This window comes from Lagenorhynchus albirostris, chromosome 2 (assembly GCF_949774975.1).
Source record: "Lagenorhynchus albirostris chromosome 2, mLagAlb1.1, whole genome shotgun sequence".
NCBI lineage: Eukaryota > Metazoa > Chordata > Mammalia > Artiodactyla > Delphinidae > Lagenorhynchus > Lagenorhynchus albirostris.
Window position 1 is genome coordinate 30,657,753 of NC_083096.1, and position 24,145 is coordinate 30,681,897.

The 24,145-nt window shown below is 37.1% G+C and overlaps 1 pseudogene; it reads left to right on the forward strand.

The window, feature by feature from the left end:
- The window catches only part of LOC132508513 (centrosomal protein of 78 kDa-like), a 384,029-nt pseudogene that overhangs the window by 98,067 nt on the left and 261,817 nt on the right, over positions 1–24,145 (forward strand).

Below are 24,145 nucleotides of genomic sequence, written 5' to 3' on the forward strand. Positions count from 1 at the left end.
AATTATAAATGCTATCATTTTATACCTAAGATGCATGGTTCACTCAGTGCAGGTGGGGGAAAACTGAATGTTTTAGACTGGCTAACTCTGGGCTGCTGAAGTTCTGGTACACGGACTAAGTGGTGAAGTCAGTAAAGCTGATGAGGTTTCATTCCTAAATGTACTAGGACTAGGTCAAGATGCTAGTTTCCAACTGCATATATCCTTTCTGATGATGATCTTTTTTTTTGTTTTTTCTTGCTTGAGTGTAAAGATATTCTTTTCTCTGTATTTTTGAGAAAATATTAGCTTGGCTGTCCCAAGATAACATATGACGTTATGTTAGCTAAAAACTATGACGTTATGAAAGAGTGACTTCAGTGACTCAGTGCTTCCCACTTGGTAATTTCTCTCACCCTCAGGAGTAGCCTCAAATGCTAGCTCCCATCAATTACTGGATGCCCCATATTTTCTCAGCATCATTATAATCACTCCTATCAATTCAACACCGGTAATGAGCCAGGCTGCTTATCCATTTACAACCTTCACTGCTTTATATATATTAGCTCAGTTTGCTACCTCTTGTCCCCCTCAAGCCAATATCAAATGTTTATTAATTAGGTAAAAATGGTATTAACCACTTACATCAGGAAGGGCAAAAGGGTATCATCTTGAGTGCCCATTTTGAATGAGTGGTAATGGTTGGCAGAAGTACTGAATTAAGAAAAAAATTTAAGCTCTGTCCAGCCTTAGGGGGGAAGAATGCCGTGATTGATTAGCAGTGTCTGCCTTGGTTAAAAGAAAAAAGAATAGTAATAGGTTGAGTGACTTGCAGGACGGAAAGGATGGGGATTCTTGGGCTCAATTTCCTTTCTGTTTATAAGCTTCTTAGAGACACAGGTAATGTTTCAACTTTCCATCATGTTGCCACAGTGTTCATTTCCAAATCATTTATTTCTTCACTCCTCCATTTATTCCTGCTGAGTTCTCCTGGACTCAGAAACTTCACACACTCTATTCCCTTATGTTGAGCCTCACATACTTACAAGTGGCTTCCAAGTGGCCTCCAAGGGTGGCCTTGTCCTGTTTATCCCGAGAAACTCCCCCAGGTTAATATGTGTCGCAACGTCTTTCTCTTTTATTCTATAGAACTTGTATGAATTTGTAATTATTTGTTAGAATGTTTTCTTGTTAATTTACTGTTTCCCTCACTGAACTCTAAATTCCATGAGCCCAAGAACCGCATCTCTCTTTTTGACAAGCCACCTTATTTATACCCAGCACACACATCTGGGAAAGAGTAGACATTTAATAAATATTTGTTGAAACAGCAAATCCACTAAACTTTGGAGATTCAAACTTAATAAAACATGGATCCTGGCTTCACAGAACTCATATTGTAGTGAAGCAGAAAGTTGATTAAGTAAATGATTATGATGCAATGTGATAAAAGAAACATAGATGTAAGGAAATATCACTGCCTGCCTGGATCAGGGGACAGGTGTTGGGGACGCATTCTAAAGGTGATGTCAAGATTGAAGAGTAAGGAGTAAAAATGGACCTTTTAAGAAAAATCAAGCGCTGCAACTTGTGCGATTTGAATTTGATATGTTCCACCATTAAAGTTTTTTTTTAAATCAAGCAGGGTATATTAACATGCAACTGTAGTATTGCCCTAAAAGCATTTTAAAAGAAATATGGATGTCTTACCTACAGAGGCACACAATTAGGCTTTTCCCTCAAGGTATTCTTAGTGTTAACCCTTTTTATTGCTTTTTACTTGATGTACCCACTAACTGTTCTGATCCAGTGGCCTTGATGAAATTTTTCGTCATTTGCAAAAGTGTCAGTGGGGATTATGTGAGCACGAGTCTTTCAGAATTTTAAGTAGAAAATGGCTCACGCATCTCCTACAGTTAGGGCACATGTGGTTACAGTAGAATAATTTAGAGAAGTGAAATTGGGTTTGTCTCTTTAGGTTTAAATATATGACTTGGGGATAATAAAGGAAAATCATTACTAGCACAACAAGGGATATTTAAAATAAAAGATGGTTTTAGGTACACCACTAACTTTCTTACAGCGTCAATGATAAATTGTTAGGTATTATATTGATGGTAGCAGGCGGTAACATGTCCCTTTGTAGTTGAAGCTTTTTTTAAAGCTTATTTTTATTTTTATTTTTTAACATCTTTATTGGAGTATAATTGCTTTACAATGGTGTGTTAGTTTCTGCTTTATAACAAAGTGAATCAGCTATACACATACATATATCCCCATATCTCTTCCCTCTTGCATCTTCCTCCCTCCCACCCTCCCTATCCCACCCCTCTAAGTGGTCACAAAGCACCGAGCTGATCTCCTTGTGCTATGCAGCTGCTTCCCACTAGCTATCTATTTTACATTTGGTAGTGTATATATGTCCATGCCACTCTCTCACTATGTCCCAGCTTACCCTTCCCCCTCCCCATGTCCTCAAGTCCATTCTCTACACCTGCATCTTTATTCCTGTCCTGCCCCTAGGTTCTTCAGAGCCTTTTTTCTTTTTTTTTTTGATTCCATATATATGTGTTAGCATACAGTATTTGTTTTTCTCTCTCTGACTTACTTCACTCTGTATGACAGACTCTAGGTCCATCCACCTCACTACAAGTAACGCAATTTCATTTCTTTTTATGGCTGAGTAATATTCCATTGCATATATGTGCCACATCTTTATCCATTCATCCGTCGATGGACACTTAGGTTGCTAGTTGAAGCTTTTTTTACAAATAAGCTGGGGGGTTTTTTTTTGGCTCGATTATATATTTATTCTTTTATAAGGCAGAGAGGAAGAAAGAGAGGGATAGACTAAGGAAGTATGGAGCAAAACATTTCCTTAAATCACATTTAAAATAAGGTAGAGTGTAGTAAAATACAGGAAGGTAGACTGGAAGGCAACAGTAAATTTTTTTTAAAGAGCTTTTATAATTATATTACATCACTTGACAGAGCTGTAGTGCTTTGTGTAGGCCTTTAAAACTTCCCCCAAACATGTTAATTCACCTTGATTCAATCAGATGCACAGAAGAAGTTCCTTGTTGGGTTGGTAAAGCAGAATCATATCCAGGCTCTAGCTGGATCCAAACACTATTGCAGTTCTGTACAAACCTGTGTGGTATGTACAGATAGAAACAATAATATGTAAACCTGTTCCCCTTTGGTACATTGATCATTTCCTAAACTTATTTCACCTGTACCCACCACCCCTCCCCCCCCACACAAAGCACTAATACCCCTGTAAGATATATTAAATGTGTTGATTTGGATAACTAGAATTTGATCGACAGAATTCCTCCAGCAAGAGGGAGTTTTAGGTAGAATGGAAGAGAAACTCATGGAAATGCTTGAATGGTCCTTTCCTTGATTCCACAAAATGAGTAAGACTGATCGAGCCCCTTTAATATGCAGCATCCATATTGCATTTGTTCTTACATTTTATGCTGTAATTAAATAGAGTAAAAGTTATTGAGTGAATATTAAGTTTATTGGGTAGCTGAGTTGATAATTGTATTTTATTTTTGTGCATTGGAAATCTATGTACATTTATATTGTAGGAATATGGCAATGCTCCAAGAAAAATGAGAAATTCACTGGTAATTTCCCACCCAAAGAGAGCCATTGTTAACGTTTTAATATTATATACTCTGTGTGTCAGTTTGTTTTTTAGTCAAAAATGGCATCTTATTGCTTGAATTTGCATTTCACTGATTATGTGATAAAAACTTCTTTTTAGGGCTTCCCTAGTGGCGCAGTGGTTGAGAGTCTGCTTGCCGATGCAGGGGACGCGGGTTCGTGCCCCGGTCCGGGAAGATCCCACATGCCACATGCCGCGGAGCGGCTGGGCCCGTGAGCCATGGCCGCTGAGCCTGCGCGTCCAGAGCCTGTGCTCCGCAATGGGAGAGTCCACAACAGTGAGAGGCCCGCGTACCGCAAAAAAAAAAAAAACCTCCGTTTTAATTTTTCTTGAGGTAACATTGGTTACCGCCTCTCAGCTCGAAATTCACTCTTTTGTTACTTGCTCTGTGAAAACTGCTATGGGTCCTTTAAATAGTTTTTCCTTGGCCAGCTCGTGTGATGTTAGGCTTTCCTAATTGATGGCACCTGAGGAAGGTGTTGCTTCGTGATGCCCCGGTGCTTGCTGGGAAGGCTCTTGGTGGCATCTTCAGCACCCACTCACTCCTGCAGCACCGAGGGCGTCCTCAGCCCTGCTCCCGGGGCTCACAACTTCTCCAGTAGTCGGCTTCAGCAGTGCGCAGAGAGAGCAGTGGACGACAGCTTCCGTCAGCATCTTCTATCAAGCAGTTTTGGAGTAGCGCCTCAGGTGAGAAATCTCCCCGTGCATAGCTTAACTGGAACCCTAGAATGTGGATTTCCAGCAACTTACAGAGGGCATATTTCCAGAAAGTTCCACCATGAGACACCACAGCAGCTTCTTTACCATCCAGTGAGCCACAGTCATGCCCTTTTCAACCGGGTCTGGACCTCAGTCCTGTGGGCAGGGAGGAGGAAGTCTTCTTTTCAACTGGAGGGTTAGCGGCTCTCCTTATTTCTGCTGTGTGTTTTGGCGTTCTCTTTACTTGTCGCTGGCCATTCCTTCCTTACTCTAATCCTCTTTCATAATTAATAGTTTTTTCATTACACTTTCCATGCTCAAATTACTGTTTGTTTTTCTTCTGGTTGGACCCAGAATAATAACTAAATAATCTAATATTAGTGTGTTATTGTTTTATTTTAAAACCCATTTTTCACATTTTTTTGTTTCTACATCATTATTTTAATGGTTTCATAGTAGTCCATGTAGTAGTAAATACTTCATGCCTATTGTTATATAGTTTATAATATATGTTTTCATTTTCACAATTGTAGACAATGCTTTAGTGAACATCTTGGTACACATCCTTTGCTCCTATCCATAATGATTTTCATTAATTCTCACTCATTTGGACATTTTAGTCAGAGGCAAATGATGAACACACCACGTAAAGTGCTTTATATATTTCCAGGGGAATACTGGACATATTATTTAGTGCCATAGCAAAACATCAGAAAAAAGTGAGGAAATCATGATTTTTATTGTCTTCTGCCAAACTCTCATAGCAAGAATCTGAAAAATCTCTGGTGAAACACAACTGAAACTAGATTTGAGATTGAGCCATTAAATCCCAGTTATCACCAATCACTTCTGGCTGCTTCTGATTAAACACTTTCTTTGTGTTTACGATTGGGGAATCCACCTCATGAAAAGAATGGCAAATGGGAAAGAAGTAAATGATTCGGAATATCTTGGTCGTTCCTGGGAGAGCGCTCTGACAAAGCAAACGGTTTACCTGAATGTCTTAAGCAAACTGAGCTTGGCTGATTTCCTGTGCTTACAGAAAAGAACCGCTGTAGCTTCAGCTGGAAACCCTAAGCCAGTGGCTCAGTGGTTGTTTTTTTGACGTGCCTGCATCACAGGTATAAACAATCTGCGATGTTGAGCTAAACATACCTAAACTGCTGAGGATCTTTCAGGTTAATTTAAACCAACAGGGAATGATCCTGACTGGCAACAATAGAAGATTCTCTCCCAGCAGGAAGTGCATGGGGGCATCCCTTCTAGATCAGACATGCTTCAGAGACTGCTTCTGGAAGCGGTCGTCTTAATTGAATGTTTGTTTCTGAATGTTTGTTGCTCACAGATGTTTCTCACCAACACTGTTGAGCCTTTTGGTGGTCTCTAAAAGAGGCTATGTTAATCTCAGAACAAGGAGATACAACATATATGACGTGTAATCACACTATAATGATAAAAATAGACACATGCCATCATTATTGTCATGGGCATTATCAACAACACAACACAATCACTGTAACTTATTGGGCACCTGTTATGCAGACAACATGTCTCTTGTCCATGGATTAGTGTAGTTAATCCTCACAAAGCTCTTAATAAGTAAGTACCAATAATATCCCCATTTTACAGATGAAGACACTGAGGAAGAGAAAAGTTAAGAATTTGCCTATGATCAGTTATCCATCTGTTCAGCCAGTGCACAAATTACACTGCCCAACTCCAAGATCAGGTGAGTACAATGGCCTGAGCACCATGCTTTACTGCTTCCCAAATATTTAGGAGCTAAAAGAAATCAAGTAGTGGACCTTAAAGAAAATCTTCCTCTACCTTCGTTCAACTCTTTTCGCTTTCATTTTGGTGGAGTCTGTGAGAGACTTAATGTATCATGTAGAATTATCAAGTTAAATGACTGCATTTTTCCCCTTAATTGACCATTTTGAACTGAATTGCTTGGATTTATCATATTTTTTATAATGCAGTGGGGTCTACAATAGCTATTACCAGCCTCTTTCCCACCATCACTACACCTGACAAATAAAATTCACGCATATGACATTCTATCATGTGCTTATCCAGAATTAATGCACAAAGCTGCATAAGTAAAAATCTGGTTTATGCACAGTTTCTTCCAGGCCAGCTGCTGTGTCTCCCAGTCACCCTAGGGTCTGCAGTTAAGGACCTGCAAGTCTAGAGAAACTGAGAGAGACGTGTTGGCTTGGCCAATAGATCTTGAGCACCTATAAAGTGCAAGGAGCTGGATCACTGTGGTGGACTTGTCGGGGATTTAAAAATAATAAGACAGCCTAGGAGACAGGCTTTGACACCACTGACAAAAAAACACTTCAATTACCAGGCAGTGAGAAAAGGAGGGCCGTGGGTAGAGGAACATGTCAGCAGGGTGTGCTGCGTGTGGCCCATCTTCAAGTCTCAGTTGAATTCTACTGTTCAAATGTGGGCCACTTGTGGGAAATTCTGTACCATGAGGGTTTTTCTTAATGTTTAAAAAGTCTTACACAAAGATGAATAGGAGACATAGCAGGTGGCAAATCAGAAAGTTGTGTCTTGTAAACAGGGGGAGGTCAATCCAACCTCCAAATCCCAAAATATGTCAATATCCCATAATAGAGAATCACTATCAGGGAACTTGCTGTTTGTTTATTAGTGGCAGCATGGCATAAAATCAGGATAATTCAGCGTTTAAAATCCCTTTGTTTGAATTTATAACTAGTATAAATACTTCTAAGATTATATACATTTAAATTTTTTCTGCAACAAGTTAGACAGGATCACAAATTCACATGATGCTCAAAAGAACACTCAGAAATATTTAATGAAAATCTTCATTCTAGTGATGAGGAAACTCTAGCTCAAATAAGAAGCAAAAAACCATACTCAAGCAAACAAATCTGTAAAAGACTTGTAATCAGAAATATCCAGTTGTCCTACCTCCTAATTTTGTGATCCATCTGCTTCACCATCAGTCAAAAAATCTGATTCTTCGAATAAAGAACTTTGGCTTGGCTTTATAGAGTAAGATTAAAAAAAAAGAAAAAACCAAACACTTAGGCAAAGGAACAAACAGCCAAAATTAAGTAAATCTGGGATTTTTTTTAAACCAGCGTTGTCTGCATTGTTATTTTGGGCTCAGAGCGATAGCTTGATGCCAAATTTAAATGGAAAGCATTATCTACTCCATATTTATAAATCTTTAGATTCTGCATGTGTCATGAAAAATGTAAGTAAATTTTATAATAGTAAGGTGTGTGGGATTAATTTGTATTCTATGTTGAAAAGCTCCACGGTAGGCAATTAATTCATGAAACACCAGTGATTGCTGCCTTAAGGGCTACATTGCTAGATAAAATTACAGACCTCAAATCTTATTATTACACTGGTATCTATTTTTTGTGTGGTCTAGGGAATATATAATCTTAAATTGAATATTTACCTAATCAATAGGCTAAGGGTATCTTCTGGGTTCTGCCCCCTTCAACTCTAGAACACATTGTCTAGTTGTGAATATTAATATGCTGCTTATATAGTTGGGTACTACTGCTTACTGTTTTCACTTCATGGCACACTTATTAAATGATACTTGTATGCTATACTAGAATAAACTAGAAGGGATCTAAATGGAGCTTGGTAAAAATTGTATAGCCTTTATATTAAACAATGATAAAGTAAAACAACAAACATAAATAAAAATTTAAAATAACAAGCCATAATAAAGTATAAAGTATTGGGGAAGATATCAAATACTTAATTTACATAATTTTCAAGTAATGCTTTTCAGGATTTTTAATGAGAAACTTGTAGTTGCTTCCACAAACATAAGTGTTTTTTGGTTTTTTTGTTTGTTTGTTTTGTTTCATTTACCAGATCTTACTCTTGAAGTTGTGACTGTAATTCTAATCAATGTTTTAATAACATCTCTCTATTTTTGATCATCACATTAGACAAGAAAATTTTAATCATTTTTACAATCATTCAAAATTTTTCAAGCCAGTGTTTTTAAAAGAATCTAGTTTCTTCTTTCTTTGGCACACAAAAACTCATTGCAGTATCATCTGATGATGTGTATGAGACTGATTTCGTTCCAAGTTGGTGGTTGCTTTTATAAGGTATGTCCCAATAATGATGGTAGAAGGCACAGACTGTGGTAGAGCCTTCACATCCACTAGGCGGTCATATCATCTTTACATGAAGACAGAGATGGGCGGGTAACCACCTAAACACACACTGACAAGGTCTCCTGGGACTCCCGCCCCTGACCTGCTGTATCTTTGCTCTGGATCATTAGTTCTTGTAGCAATCCTAGCAATCTCTTGTTCACCATGAGCATTGGCATACTCGCCGCTGGCTGTTGCACAAGTTGATGCCCACTGGTTGAATGGCGAGAGAACTTTGATGCACCCATGGGTGTGGCATTTCTCACTGTGTCTGCCATCCGAGACCACTTTTGACCTTTTGTCTGACTCACTCTCTCGGGTAACCTTCCTGGGAGACCCTAGAGAGGCTATTTGTGGCTGAATGTGAATAGTTCCAGGGTTCTGGGTAACCCAGGCTGTACCAGGCAGCCCCAAGGGTTGAGGGAATCATTATCTCATGTCCCACTTACAAACATTAGATTCAGAACTGTATACCTAAGCAGACTGCTTGGTACCCTCTGATTCAGGTATGTGACTTAAAACAGCCTTGAAGAACTTTGAAAGTAATATAAAAAATGGCAAACTTCTCTATTTTACCCTTTCTTTACCTAGACTAAACGTGCAGCCTCACAGGAGCTGAGAACATATTTATTCTTTATCTTTTACTTAAGACACTCAGCAGGAAGGTAACACACTTTGAATGAAAAAGGACAATTCAAGTTAGGTTGGTGCTTTGCCTAAGCCAGAAAGGTTTAGGGAGCGAAATTGAGGATGAAGAACAAAAGAGACAAGCTTTTTTCTTTTCTTTTTTTTAACCTCTGACGGTTTGACTTAATTCTATTATTTGAATGATTTTGAATTGATTTGGACACACCCACATTTAAATATAAGTTCAAAAATGCATTCTAAAATCAAATGGAAAGTAATTTGTGTGGTCTTGTTATGAAAATAATTGTTTTATTCTCTGCATACTCCAGTCTCTCCACTCATTTATTCATACTTGTATTCATCTAGTTAAACATCGTTCATATATTCACAAAATATTTGTTACTGTGGATACTATACCTGGTATTGATCTAGGTGCCGAGCTGGAAAGGTGAAAAAGTCATTATCATTACCTTGGAGGGTCTCCCAGTCTTGAGGGGAGTCATAGAGGTTAACACATAATTATTGTACAGTTGGAGAAGTATCATTATAGTCTTATGAACAGAATATCAGGAGAAAAATATTTTATTTAGTCTTATTATGTATTTGAGTATTCACCTGCCCAAGACAGAAATCTATCTAATAGAGTTTGTGCTTTTAAGGACATAATCCAACATGATATTTTTTATTTGCTGAGACCTTTTCTCCATGAAGTGAATTAGGAGCCCAGGCTTCTTCTATGTCCTGACTCTATTTCCTAGGGCCTCAAAGCCTTTGGAATGTAGTTGGAAGACAGAGGAGAAAAGGGTGTAGAGGCTCTGCTCTTAATCACTCCATCCCAGAAGTGACATTCATTACCTTTGCTCACATTCCATTGACAGGGTATACATGCAGGAGGTGCTGGGTCCTGCAGCCCCGGCAAGTTAACATCTAGCAAAAGTTTTACACAGAGGAAGGCTAGGAGCTCTTTGCTGAATTGCTCACATTCTCTGGACAAAAGTAAGGAAGTCTGTGGCTGTTTATCCCCTTCTCAAATATATGCTTCATTTTTTTCCATCTCTCTAACTCTAATCATGGGCAGCAATATTTCTTCAATATTTTATCCACTCACACTGTCCAGGGAGGTTTCTTCGGCACAACAAGCAAGGCACGCTGGGTTTATTTTTATAGCACATTTCCCACAGTCGTATCAGATAAAATGCATTACATCTCACCAGATGACTGCTGAATAATCTCACAACTGTGGCTTCCATGTGAAAGGCAGAGATGATTAGCTTCCAAGGTGTTTGTGGGCCAGAATTGCTCTGCTTCCCTTAACTAGGTAGGTTAGTACCTGTTCGAGTTCTTTGAGCTTTGTATACTGTTCCCTTGATTCACAGGAAGAAATCATAGACTTAATAGTCTGGTTGTGAGGATTAAATGAGATATTTTATATAAATTGCTAAGCATGGCTTTAGGCACATATAGAAAGCAATCCATAATTGAGGCTCTTGTCATTGCTAATTAAGGATAGGATATTAAGCAAAAATGAAAATGTCCTTTTTGTGGAGGAGGATGATATACTGAAACATTTAAACGTATTATTTCCTGTAACTAATTTCTAATGAGATTTCAATGTGTGCTTGCTGTCTGATTCCCCAAGAGAATGGATTTTCTCCCTCACCTTATCACATAGATATTGCCTGAATAAGGTCCTAATACCTGTAACTGAATTCACTTTTAGGATTGCACTATCCTTTAAGAGGCAGCAAAATATATTAATAAAGAGTGTTAGTTCTAAACTCAGATTTCAAGTTCTAGCTGGGTTACTTATCAGCTGTGTGACCTTGATCAACCTGTTTCTGAATCTGTGAATGTTAGCCAGTGATATTCCTTTCTAGGGACATTATGCTGGGAATGAGATGATTTATATAAAACACTTAGCAGAGAAGATGGCATAGAGCAAGTACCTAATACATGTTACTTTAATCATGATGATTACACAGAATATTGGGATTGGGGTCAGATGACCTGAGTTTGTATCTGTGTTCTGTTGCTTTTAATCTTACTGAGCCTCGGTCTCCTCATCCATAAAATGGGGCTAATAATATTCTCTTCCAACGGTTGTTATGGTGATTTTAACGTATGTGAAAGTTCATAGAATCTTGCCTAGAACCTGTAAAATATTAAATACGTGTTAAAATTATTTTCTTTTATTTGCGGTATCTGTGGCCCTAGGCAAGTTGATCTGCCTCTCATATTGGTTATGCCTCCTACTTGGCCTGTTATAGTTAACATCAAAAAACAAAACAAAACAGGGTTTCCCTGGTGGCGCAGTGGTTGAGAGTCTGCCTGCCGATGCAGGGGACACGGGTTCGTGCCCCGGTCCGGGAAGCTCCCACATGCCGTGGAGCGGCTGGGCCCGTGAGCCATGGCCGCTGAGCCTGTGCATCCGGAGCCTGTGCTCCACAACGGGAGAGGCCACGACAGTGAGAGGCCCGCGTACCGCAAAAAAAAAAAAAAAAAAACCAAGAAAACAAACCCTCAAGCAACTCTAAAAATAGTACTATATCTAACATTATTATTTAAGAAGAGGATGGCATTCTGTTCCTGAAGGATTTGGCCATTGGAATTGTGGAGGAAGACCATCTTGGGATTTGTGTGGTGACAATTTCTTAAATGCATGGTATAGCATGGGTTGCTTTCATCACACAGTAGGGAAATACTAATATCTATAATTTTATAATCCCTAACCCAGATTAACTTTAAAGCCATTAGTAAAGATGAATTCCATTTTGATATTTAGTACCCTGCTAGAGTATCTCTCACTACAGAAGTTTAAAATAAGCATAAAAATAAATCCAGAAACAGATAAAACTAGCCTGTGCTGCGGAACACCATATTCCCAGGCAGTCCAATCTGAGGTTCACAGTCAAAAAAGATTTTAATCTATGAACTATGTCTACAGTGGGTGTTGATGGGAAACAATGAGAAATTGACGCCTTTTTACCCTCCCTCTGTCCTGAGGTGGTTTCTAATTCAGGTTCGATCATTACCGCATTATAGAGAAGCCCTGCTATGCTAATATTTTTCTTAGACTTTGAACAAACTCAGACACCATAAGATTGTTTTTTTTTAACAAGGAGGGAAACCTGAGAGCTTTCTGTGGTATCTCTCTTGTACTCCTCCTGTTCTCCTATGTGGATGCCCTTCTCTATTTTATATCACTTCCCCAGTTCAAGAATCCTTCAAGAGTAGCCTCAAAGCCCATCTCTTCTTTGCAGTTACTTGTTCCATATTGCTTACATAGATCTCTCTCTTCCAACCCCCTTGAAACACTGTTCTTATCTTTCAGTTGAGTGTTGAATCACAGAATTTCTATCATATTAAGTATTATTTAAGTAGCACAGGGAGAGGCTAATCCTTGAAATCAGGAAATAATTATATCTTAAATTATAATTTACAGCTCCGTGGCAGTGAACACAGTGGCTAAATAAATGTTTAATTAAAATGGTATGCAATGAGGGCCATACAAAAATGCCGTTAAGAATAACATTGTTTGCATAAAACTGAATATCTAAAAACAGCTAGATAACTATTTAACTTTCCAATTGTATGTATAGATAAAGCACAAGGATTTGCCCATTAGGATTTTATTTTCCATGGTAGGTCATTTCAGATGCTTTAAGTGACCCTACAGGCATCTTTTTAAGATTACCTTTGGACCCTGGTTTTTCATCTTGGGACTGCCGCCATGTACCATCCTAAAATGTTCCATAAAGGCTCAATCTTGCTTTTATTTCATAAGCCGTTTCCATTTAGTTAAAATTAAACTCTCAGCTACAGGAATATCTCCCAGGACTCAAAGCTTTCCCGTCTCAATTAAAGCATCTAACCTGCTAGCTTCCTGAGGGCAATGAGCTCAGAGTGAAGCTGAATGACAGTGAAACCCCAAAGTGATGTGACATCGCTTCATTCCAGAATGGGTGTTCCCTGACGGCTGCATCTAACATATGCACAAAATCTCCCTCTCGATTTGCACTTCCAACACCATTCCTAAAATGTAAGCATTGTTCTTTGGTGTCTCATAGGTAGCATAAATTAAATGGGATAGTTTTTATATTGTGTTCCACCTCCATGTAGATTTTTCTTTACTGGTTTCTACATGTGTCTCAAGTTAAAGCACTGTTTCCTAACTATCTCACTCCCTCTCCTGTTTACCCTCCTGTCCCTCACTTGCATACCAGAGCACAGTAAGCAGACACCTTTCCTAGTATCCACCATTGATCCATCCCCTATTGCCCTGTCCTCATAGGACCTGATTTGATAGGAAAAGATGTTCATTCTCAGATATTTACCAGCATGAGTGAGACTACCAATGCTTCATCCTTTCATTCACTGTGTTAGGTTTATAAGAGACACTTAATCTCTTTTGGCGCCCAGCTGGAAATCCACAGGGAGAGAAGGAGCAAACAGGTATGCTGCTAATTATCAAATAGGTTGTTATGATGGGACACAGAACAGGGAATGGGAGCTCACCTGGTTGGAAGAAGGTGATCAGGGGTTTGACTTTTTAATAACTTTATTGAGGTACAATTTACACACAATACATTGTTCATATTTAAAGTATACTAAATACTGTGAGTTTTAATATATGCATAGACCCACAAACCCAGCATCCCAATCAAAATACCAAATATGTTATAATTCCCAGTGTTTTCTTGTGCAGCTTTGCAATGCTTTCTTCTCTCTATGCTTTACTCACTATATATTAGTTTACATTTTCTAGAATTTTATAAAAATGGCATTATGCTTTTTTTTTCTTGGTCTGGGTTATTTTACTCAGCATAATAATTTTGAGATTCATTCATGTCATTGAACATATCAATAGCTTACTCCATTTATTCATTTACTTATTTATGGATGAATAGTATTCCACTACAAGAATATACCACAATTTAACTCTGCACTTCCTGATGGGCATTTGGGTTGTTTCCCGTCTTGTCTTTTATAACTAAATCTGTTAGGAATATTTGTCTACAAGTCTTTGTGTGGATGATATACTTTCATTTCCTCTGGTAAAAATTTAGAAGTGGCCTTGCTGAGACATACTATCAGGACTTCTGACTGATGGAACAGCATAAGAGGTTGGAATACACACAGTAATGAATCTTTGAAGGAAGAGAGTTGGGGCACCTTTTGGTCCCTTCCCAGGAGATGAGTATATAGTTCAAAGGTACCTTAAATTTGCCAAGTTTTGAGTCTCAATTCTCGACCTTCTTTTTCAAATGTGGTCCTTTGTCAGTATTCCTTTGTTCAGTAAATTGTACCACCATCTGTGAAGTAAATAATGGCTGCACATAACTAATCAATAATCAGCCATTTTGTCCATATTTTCAAATGTGTTGGTATAAAGCTACCACAGTATTCTTTTGTAATTAAAAAAAAATTCTCTCTGTTTTATAGCTAGTCCCATCACTATCATATTTGCCAAGTATTGCTTATTTTATTTGTCTTTCTAAAGAAAAAGCTTTTGGTTTTATTTGTCAAGTTTACTGCTTTTCTTCTCGATTTTTGACTTTTCTCTTGATTAATTTTGTCCTTCCACTCTTTGGGATTTACCTTGTTCTTTTTCTATGTCTACTGTCCATTTCCTGTAGCTTCAAGAGCCATTTTCAACAACTCAACGAGCTCTGCCGGCTGTGTCATGGCCACTTCGTCATATGCCATTAAAACTTAATCTCATACACTGGGTGAAGACTCAGCAATCTTATTTTGCTTTCACAATTGTTCTATGGCCTTGGATTCTTCTTCTTCTCCTAAATTAGCACTATCATCATGGAAAATTCTAGTGGGCCTAGAATTCTAGTCTTGCCTTTCCTGCAGTTTCATAATAAAAGAAAAATTTCCACACTGTTTTTGATGTTGATCAAAAATTTAGCAACACTTCTTTGCACTATATTCAAATCCCAAAATATAAGCAAGCCTTCATGCACACAGGCTCATTGAAATGTCATAATTTCAAACTGTGTATGACCTTGAACAATGACCTTTCCAAATACTCCACACTCTTCCTAGGTGTTCAGACTTTTTCATTCCTACATCTTTTACACATGGTCGATTTGTGTCATAAGTTCTTCCTCACTCCCACTTCTGAGTATATATCCAAAGGAAACTTATCATTATTTGAAGATATCTGTACTCCCATGTTCATTGTAGCATTATTCACAAGAGCCAGAGTATGGAAACAACCTAAGTGTCCATAGTAGATTAATGGATAAAGGAAATATGGTATATATATACAATGGAATATTATTCAACCTTAAAAAAGAAGAAAATCCTATCATTTAAGTCAACATGGATAAAACTGGAGGACACTATGCTAAGTGAAATAAGACAAAGACAAATAGTGCATGATGTCACTTATAATGTGGACTTTAAAAAAATAATGAAATAAATCAACTCTTCCCTCCCTGTACATTTTCCTCAGCAGAATCTAGCAGCCTCTACTATGAGTCTTATCTTTTTTTTTTTATTGTTTGTACCAGATCACAACCCCAGGGAACCTATGTATTTACCAATGTATATCTAGATTATAGTTTACCATTGTTCTTTTTCTTTGCAATTCATTCCATCCACTTCTGGCATCAGAACCTCATTTTTCCTTTGGAGAAGTCCTTGTGATTCAGGTAGGCTGTGTGTCTCCTCCCTAGGCTGTGTGACTTGGGGCTGGCTAGACACATTGTTTTATATATACTCTATATGTCTTAAGTACTTATTTCTCTGTTTTCCATCATTTTCCCTCCAAATTTTAGTGTAGTTATTTTTTAATTGACATTTGTAATCCTTTTTTTTGTTTGACTAAGGTACTGTTCAACTGATCTTCTGAGTGCTTAATTTAAGCATTTTTAATTCTAGAAGTTTCTTTTGGTTGCATTTCACAGATAATTTTTGCTTAAATTGTACATGTTGTCCTTTTTTTAATACATTAATCATAATTTTAAATAATAGTTTCATTGAGATATAATTTACTTTCCATATTATTTAACGTGTACAATTTAATGTGTTATGCATCTACCACCACAATCAATTTTAGAACTTTCATCCACCCCCCAAAAGAAAAAGAATCTATTATAGGTCACTCACTCCCGCATTTCTCCAAACCCTAGGCAGCCACTAATATACTTTGTCTCTACAGATTTGTCTAGACTGGACATTGCATACAAATGGAATCATACAATTACTTAGCATGTCTTCAAGGTTCATCCATGTTGTAGCATGCATCAGTACTTGATTTCTTTTTATGGCTGAATAATATTCCATGGTGTAGATATTACTAGGTTTCATTTATCCATTCACAGTAAATAGCCATTTGGGGTATTTCCACTTTGGGGCTCTTATGAATAATGCTGCTGTGGTTGGATTTACGTGCAAGTTTTGTATGCAGGTCTAGATTTGTTTTTTAAATTGACAGACTATTTCGGAGCAGTTTGTGGTTTACAGAAAAATTAAGTAGAAAGGACAGAATTCTCATACCTCCTTACCTCTCTACCCAGTTTCCCCTATTATTAACATCTTACATTAACGTAATACATTTGTTATAGTTAATGAACCAATATTGATACATTATTACTAACTAATGTCCATGGTTTACTTTAGACTTCACTCTTTGTTTTGTACATTATATGATTTTTGACAAATGTGCAATAACCTGTATCCACCATTACAGAACCATACACAGGAGTTTCTCTGCCTTTAAAATTCCGGGCTTCACCCATCCTTTTCTCCCTCCCCACAACCTCTGGCAACCACTGATCTTTTGACTGTCTCCACACTTTTGCCTTTTCCTAAATTTCATATAGCTGCAATCATATAATATGCATGTAGCCTTTGCAGATTGGCTTTTTTTCACTTAGCAATATGCATTTAAGCTTCTTCCATGTCTTTTCATGGCTACATAGCCTTTTCTCTTTATTGCTGAATGCTATTCCTTTGTACCGATATACCATAGTTTGTTTATGCATTCACCTATTGAAAAACATCTTGGTTGATTTCAAGTTTTGGCAATTATGAAACAAAATGTTATAAACATCCATGTGCAGGTTTTTATGTGGATGTAACTTTTCAGTTCCAATGGGTAAATACCAAATAGCATGATTACTAGATCACTGTATGGTAAAAGTATGTTTAGTTTTGTAAGAAACTGCCAAGTATCCTCCTAGTAACAAATGAGAATCCCAGTTGTTCTGCATCATCAACAACTTTGGTATTTCAGTATTTGGATTTTAGACATTTGAATAGGTGTGTAGTGGTATCTCATTGTTCTAATTTAAAATTCCCTGATGACATGGAAGTGTAGCATCTTTTCATACGCTTATTTGCCGTGTGTCTATTTTCTTTGTTTAATCATAGTTGTTTTTTAACCAAAGCCTACTAACTCTTGTCCTCCTGTGTCTATTTATATTGTCCTTTTTCCTTCTTTTTTTTTTTTTTTTTTTGAGCTTTTGATCATTTAGTCTTTTTCCTGGTATGTCCAATTATTTTTATTTTAAAATTGGGCTTAACTTATTTTAGGAAACTATAAAGATATCCACATTCAGGATGTTGTTATCGTTCCCTTGAAAAGATTTCCTTTTGCCCATGGCAGACAGTTACTATAGGGACTGGAAACCTTAGTCCATTCTCAGTTTGAGCTTATTCAAAGCCGTTTTTCACTCTGTGTGAAGGTTGCTCTCTTTCTGTCTTGACCTTCCTCTACGGGTGTTGCCCTTTGGGATTACCATGTGAACGTTTAGATTCTCCCTATTCCCAACTACCCTTGTATTTGTTGGGCTTTAAATGTAATGGTTCCCCCAGCCCTGTGAGACTAAGGATACATGTAGCTTGTCATTCCATTAGTTGTTGCCTTTAGCTTGAGCTCTTGCCGTTTGGCTTCTGTGGTTAGAGTCTTCTGAACTCCTTGGCTTTTCAGCTCCTAGGCTGTATGAGTTGAATCAGCAAATGCCCCAAGGAGAAAAGCTGCACCAAATGTCAAGCTTGCGTCTGTGTTTCCCTTCTCTCCAGAACTTGGCCCACATGTCTCGGTGTCTCTCTAACATTCGGATGCTGGCGAAGAGATGTTTTCTTACTTTATCCGGGTTTTCTAAAATTTCTTTAGACTTCACCTGATCTTATGTTATTATTGAAGTATCATCTCATTTATCCCTAGGAAGAAAATTTACAATTTTATGTTTTATTATTTTATTTTCTATATTACCTCAGTTTCTGTAGAGACCTTTTACCTGATTCTTCAATCTAGTTCCTGTGTTACCAGTAAGATGGAGATAGGTGGAGGCTAAGAATATTGGGGGGAAAATCACTGATGAATGATATGTCTCGCTCTTTTTGTTTTTCCTCTCCTTATTTACTCTGGCAGCCTACATTTGCCCTTCTTGATTTAACCCAGTTGCCCAAATAAGCAACCCACTCTGGCAAAGACCTGACTTTACTCTCATAAATGTCTGCATGTTAGGATTAGCTAGATGATGAACACCATGCCAAAGTTCTTTGTGTGACCAGTCAGAATGGCCATCATTAAAAAAATCTACAAACAATAAATGCTGGAGAGGGTGTGGAGAAAAGGGAACCCTCTTGCACTGTTGGTGGGAATGTACATTGATACAGCCACTATGGAGTACAGTATGGAGGTTCCCTAAAAAACTAAAAATAAAACTACCGTATGACCCAGCAATCCCACTACTGGGCATATACCCTAAAAAAACCATAATTCAAAAAGAGACATGTACCACCATGTTCATTGCAGCACTATTTACAATCGCCAGGACATGGAAGCAACCTAAGTGTCCATCGACAGATTAATGATAAAGAAGATGTGGCACATATATACAATGGAATATTACTCAGCCATAAAAAGAAATGAAATTGAGTTATTTGCAGTGAGGTGGATGGACCTAGAGACTGTCATACAGAGTGAAATAAGTCAGAAAGAGAAAAACAAATACCGTATGCTAACACAGATATATGGAATCTAAAAAAAAAATTTGTTCTGAAGAACCTAGGGGCAGGACAGGAATAAAGACGTAGAGAATGGACTTGAGGACACGGGGTGGGGGAAGGGTAAGCTGGGATGAAGTGACAGAGTAGCTTGGACATATATACACTACCAAGTGTAAAATAGATACTAGTGGGAAGCAGCCACATAGCACAGGGTGATCAGCTCCGTGCTCTGTGACCACCTAGAGGGGTGGGGTAGGGTGGGTGGGAGGGAGGGAGACGCAAGAGGGAAGAGATATGGAGATATATGTATATGTATAGCTGATTCACTTTGTTATAAGCAGAAGCTAACACACCATTGTAAAGCAATTATACTCTAATAAAGATGTTAAAAAAGCCAAAAAGTTAGAGAGTAAAAAATTCAAAAGAATTGCCCACACTCCTCCAACAGACTCTCTAACATTTAGCAGAACAGAATTCACACTGAATCTGGTTTATGAGTAAAAGAAAAGTCAACTTTAAAGTGGTTCACAGATGACAACATTTCTTTTCCATGTGCCTGCTTTGGAGCCATATTTCTGCTGACCACTCAAAACCTTCCTCTTGAGTATTCTGTGATATATTAGAACCAGGAATAAGGGATGTTAGTGCTGGAAGGGTCAGCCAGTGGTCTGCGATTTAATTCACATATCCTTTCTGCACCAGGCTCTTTAAGATTATTGAGTTAGCCTAAGAATTTTGAAACTGTAGAATTCAAGACAGTACATTACAATATGCCAATATTACTATTCTCCTGCTCTGACATTCTCCACTGATGGACAGATGAAGGAGAAGGAAGGGCAGTCACCAGTAACTGAGAGCAAATAAAACTGGAATATTATAATTCAGTATCATTTGAGTGACTGAATTGGCTGGCAGAATGTTCTCCAGTTAAAGGTGAGGAAAGATTAATTCTGCACATGACACCATTACTGTATTTATACAAGTCTACTGGGACAGTTGTTTGCCTTGAATTGTTTTCTTCATTCATTTCTGTCAGACAGTTGTGTTGACTGATTTTCCTTTTTGATGTATGAAATGACTGACTGAATTTACCATTTAATTTCCACTTAATGCACTGTAAAAACAATACATTAGTCAAATTGGATTGGAAGGTATGAATATGTTTACCCCAGAACTAGACAGAAATATAATATTTCCTTCTACAGAAATGTAAGTCATATGCCCTGGATTTGGGGGAAATGTTCCAATTTCAACTATTTTGCCACGTTTCAAAAATGTAGGGTCACTGATCCCATAGTAAAAATAAGAAGATCTGTGAAGTCCAGAAAAACATAGTTTTATGTGACTCTGACAATCACATAACACAAAAGAAAAAACTATTATGAGATAAATTTTACTGAGTTTCATACTTATCAAAACAAGTTTCATACTTGTTTATATGTTAAACTTTTGAGTCTTTTTCTAGAAGTTCTTTAGGAACAAACACTTCAAATATATTCATAGAAAACCCTCTTTATTTATAATTTCATTCTTTCAATATTTATAGTTACTATGAGAGGCCATTTCTCCATGTCCCATCCCATGATTCTCTGCTCCTACTGAACATTTGGAAATTGGTGGCATGAGCAGGAAAGTGAAGCAGTTTTTGAGATTACTGAACAATGCTGATTTTATAAAGACTGCTTTCTTCCATAGTTGACAAACTTATGATGGTACCGATGGTTGGATACTACTCTTAGAGATGAAAAAGGTCTTAAGGAATCTTCCGTATTCCATTCACCAATCTGTGTTCTTGTTCAAGGCAAATTACTTCCTTTCAAAATTAACATATTAGCTTAATAATAATTTTTAATCTTAAAATAATCTATCTGTGAGAATGGGAATTTTGGGTAGGAAAAAGTGACAGAAGATGGGACAAAAAGAGAATTCATAGAAAGACAAAACAGAATTTTTTAAATGGTGGGTACGAACTTCTATTTCCAACTCTATCAGTTTACCTTAGGAAAACATACTAGAAAGGCCAGATAAATCATAAGCAACATTTGACTGTGAGCGTTAGAAAGCTACTGAGGTAGCCATGACCTAGAAAAGTAAAATAGAGAAAGAGACTCACTGAAGTGAGAACAATATTCTGCACATGCGTTTCTAGCCCAGTCATTTAGAAACTACTGATGAAGAGCAAAAGTCTGAGAAACCAAATGTGGCTCCTAAGAGGTAGAAAAGCCAGTAGATCTTAGGACAATGTCATAGGACTAAGGAAACCAGAGTTGGAATTGAGAAATAACAAGGCAGCTAGAATTTTAAGGACCAAAATCAGAGAGAGAGTAAAGATTCAGAGAACGGAGCTGGATTCAGCAACAGTGTTCCCTTGCAGTATTTTCCATGTATAATAGGTAGACAAGACAAGATGCTAAGAAGTCAAACAAAAGCTAACTGAAGTCAAAGCAAAGACTTAGTTGGCTCATAATGCTGAAGAGACAAAATTGGGGTTCAGAACCTATGAAAGATTTGTGGCCCAATGGAAAACTAATGATATGAATTAGGACATTGGAAGTCTCTACGTGTGTGTGTGTGTGTGTGTGTGTGTGTGTGTGTGTGTGTGTGTGTGTGTGTGTGTGTGTGTCTGTGAGTTAGGAAGGTTGATGCAACATCTACACTGAACCTTATAAAGAAGGAAAATGAGTATGAAGTTGGTCCAGTGACTGAGGTGATCTTCCCCTCTGCTCCCTACCTAAGAATAGGAAATTCTCTCCTCAAGAAAATACAGTTGTCCCTGGAACAATGTAGGGGTTAGAGAAGCTGACTCCCTGTGCAGTCAAAAATCTACATATAACTTTATGGTCGGCCCTTCTTTTCTGTGGTTCTGAATCTGAGGTTTCAACCAACAACAGATCATGTAGTACTGTATTACTTATTGAAAAAAAAATCCATGGATAAGTGGATCTGTGCAGTTCAAACCCAGGTTGTTCAAAGGGCAACTGTAATGTCATTCAGATTCTCTACAACTTGTCATATCCCAAGTCTGGTATTCACTGAAGAATTACCAAGAAAAGGAGAATTAGAATAAAAAACAAAACAGAATCAGAGTCATAGATGACCTAAACATTAAAGTTCATACATATTTTGGTAAATATTATCAAGTTCAAGAAAATAGATGACAAGGTGAAGAAATTAACTTGACAACTAGAAACTATAAACTGATTGAAGTTGAACTGATAGAATTAAAAATTATACGAAATTTAAAACTCGGTAGTGGATTGGACACAGGTAAAGAGAGGTAAGCGAACTGGAAGATAGAGTAGTAACAATATTAAGACTAAAGCACGGGAAACAAAAAGAATAAAAAGTACACAAAAGCGCATTTGAGACATATGGGCCACAGTAAACATTTTTATCATATGTGTAAACTGGAATCCAAAGAAAAAAGGAGAGAGAGATTGGGATGAAAACAATATTTCAGAAATATTAACAGCTGAGAGTTCTCTAAAACTAAAAAGAATATATGGAGCCATAAATTCAATAAGCACTAAAAAAATGCAACAAATACAAAGAAGACCACACCTAAGATCACCACAGTACAATTCATGAATAGCAAAGAAAAACATGACATCTTAAAAGCAGCCGAAAAAGAGAGAGATTACTTTCAATGGAACAATAGGATTAAGATTACAGCTTACTTCTCAGCGAAACTGACTGGATACTAGAAAATAATGGAATAACATTTTTAAGTGCTAAAGAAAAGAACTGCCCATTGGGAATTCTAGAGGCAGAGAAAATGTTGTTTGGAAGGAAAGATGAAATAAGGAAATTTGCAGACAAACAAAATTTAGAAAATATTTTCTCATCAGAACTGACTGAATTAAATTATAAAGGGAGACCTGCAGGCAGAAGGAAGATTATCACATGAAAATAAGGACTTTATAAAGAATTATGTATAACAGAAAGGATAAATAAGTGGATAAACCTAAATAAAATCTAACAACACAGAAGGGTAATAATAAAATATATCAAAAATTAGAAGGCATTAAAACAAATGGAAGAGGAAAAAGTAGTAAAAGAAATTTAAGATCTCAGCATTGCTTGAGAAGCAGTAAAAGACCTAATAAGTCATGGTACATGTGTAACTGCTACTTATGTAAAAATAACAAGCTAATACAAGGGAAAATGGAATTTGAAGAAATCTCAAAGGAAGAAAGAAGAGCAAAAGGAACATAACAAGGTGGGACAAATAGTAAACAAGGAGTAACCGGTCTATAAGAAAATACATTAACTGTAAATACTCAAATTAAAGGACAAGGATTATTGAAACAAACAAAAAACCTAATTCTATGCCACCTACAAGAGACAAGAGTCAGATTGAAAATGAAAGGATTCAAAAATTATGTCATAACAACAATAAGTAAAATTGAAGAAGATTTTTTAATGTTAACATAGATTTGAAAGCAAAAAGTATCACTGGCGATAAGGCAGGATAATAAAACCCACTGTTACTTTACAACGAATACATTATAAACCTAAACTTCAATGCAATATATGAAGGGAAATTCCAAAAATCTAAGTAGAAATAGAAAAATCTAAATTACCTAGATCAGTAACACAGAACCACAACAACAAATCAGCAGATTATAGAAGATCTGACTACCATCATTAAAAACTTTGGCCTAAATTTACATAAAACACTGCACCAACAATGATGGAATATATATATTACGCAGAAATTTTTAGGTGCACATGGCACATTTATAAAATTGACTATATTCTGGTTATAAAACAAGACTCCGAATAAGCAAGAAATGTAAAACTATATAACCAATATTTTACCAAATACTTGGATATTAAAAACATACTTCTGATCATTATGTAGGTCAAAGATAAAGTTGCAATGGGAATTAGAATTTTATTAATTCAATGATAATGAAAATATGCCATAACAAAACCTGTGGGTTGCAAATAAAGCTGTGGTCACAGAGAAGTTTATGTATTCCAATTATACTCTCTAAATGTAAAACAGAAAGGAATAAAG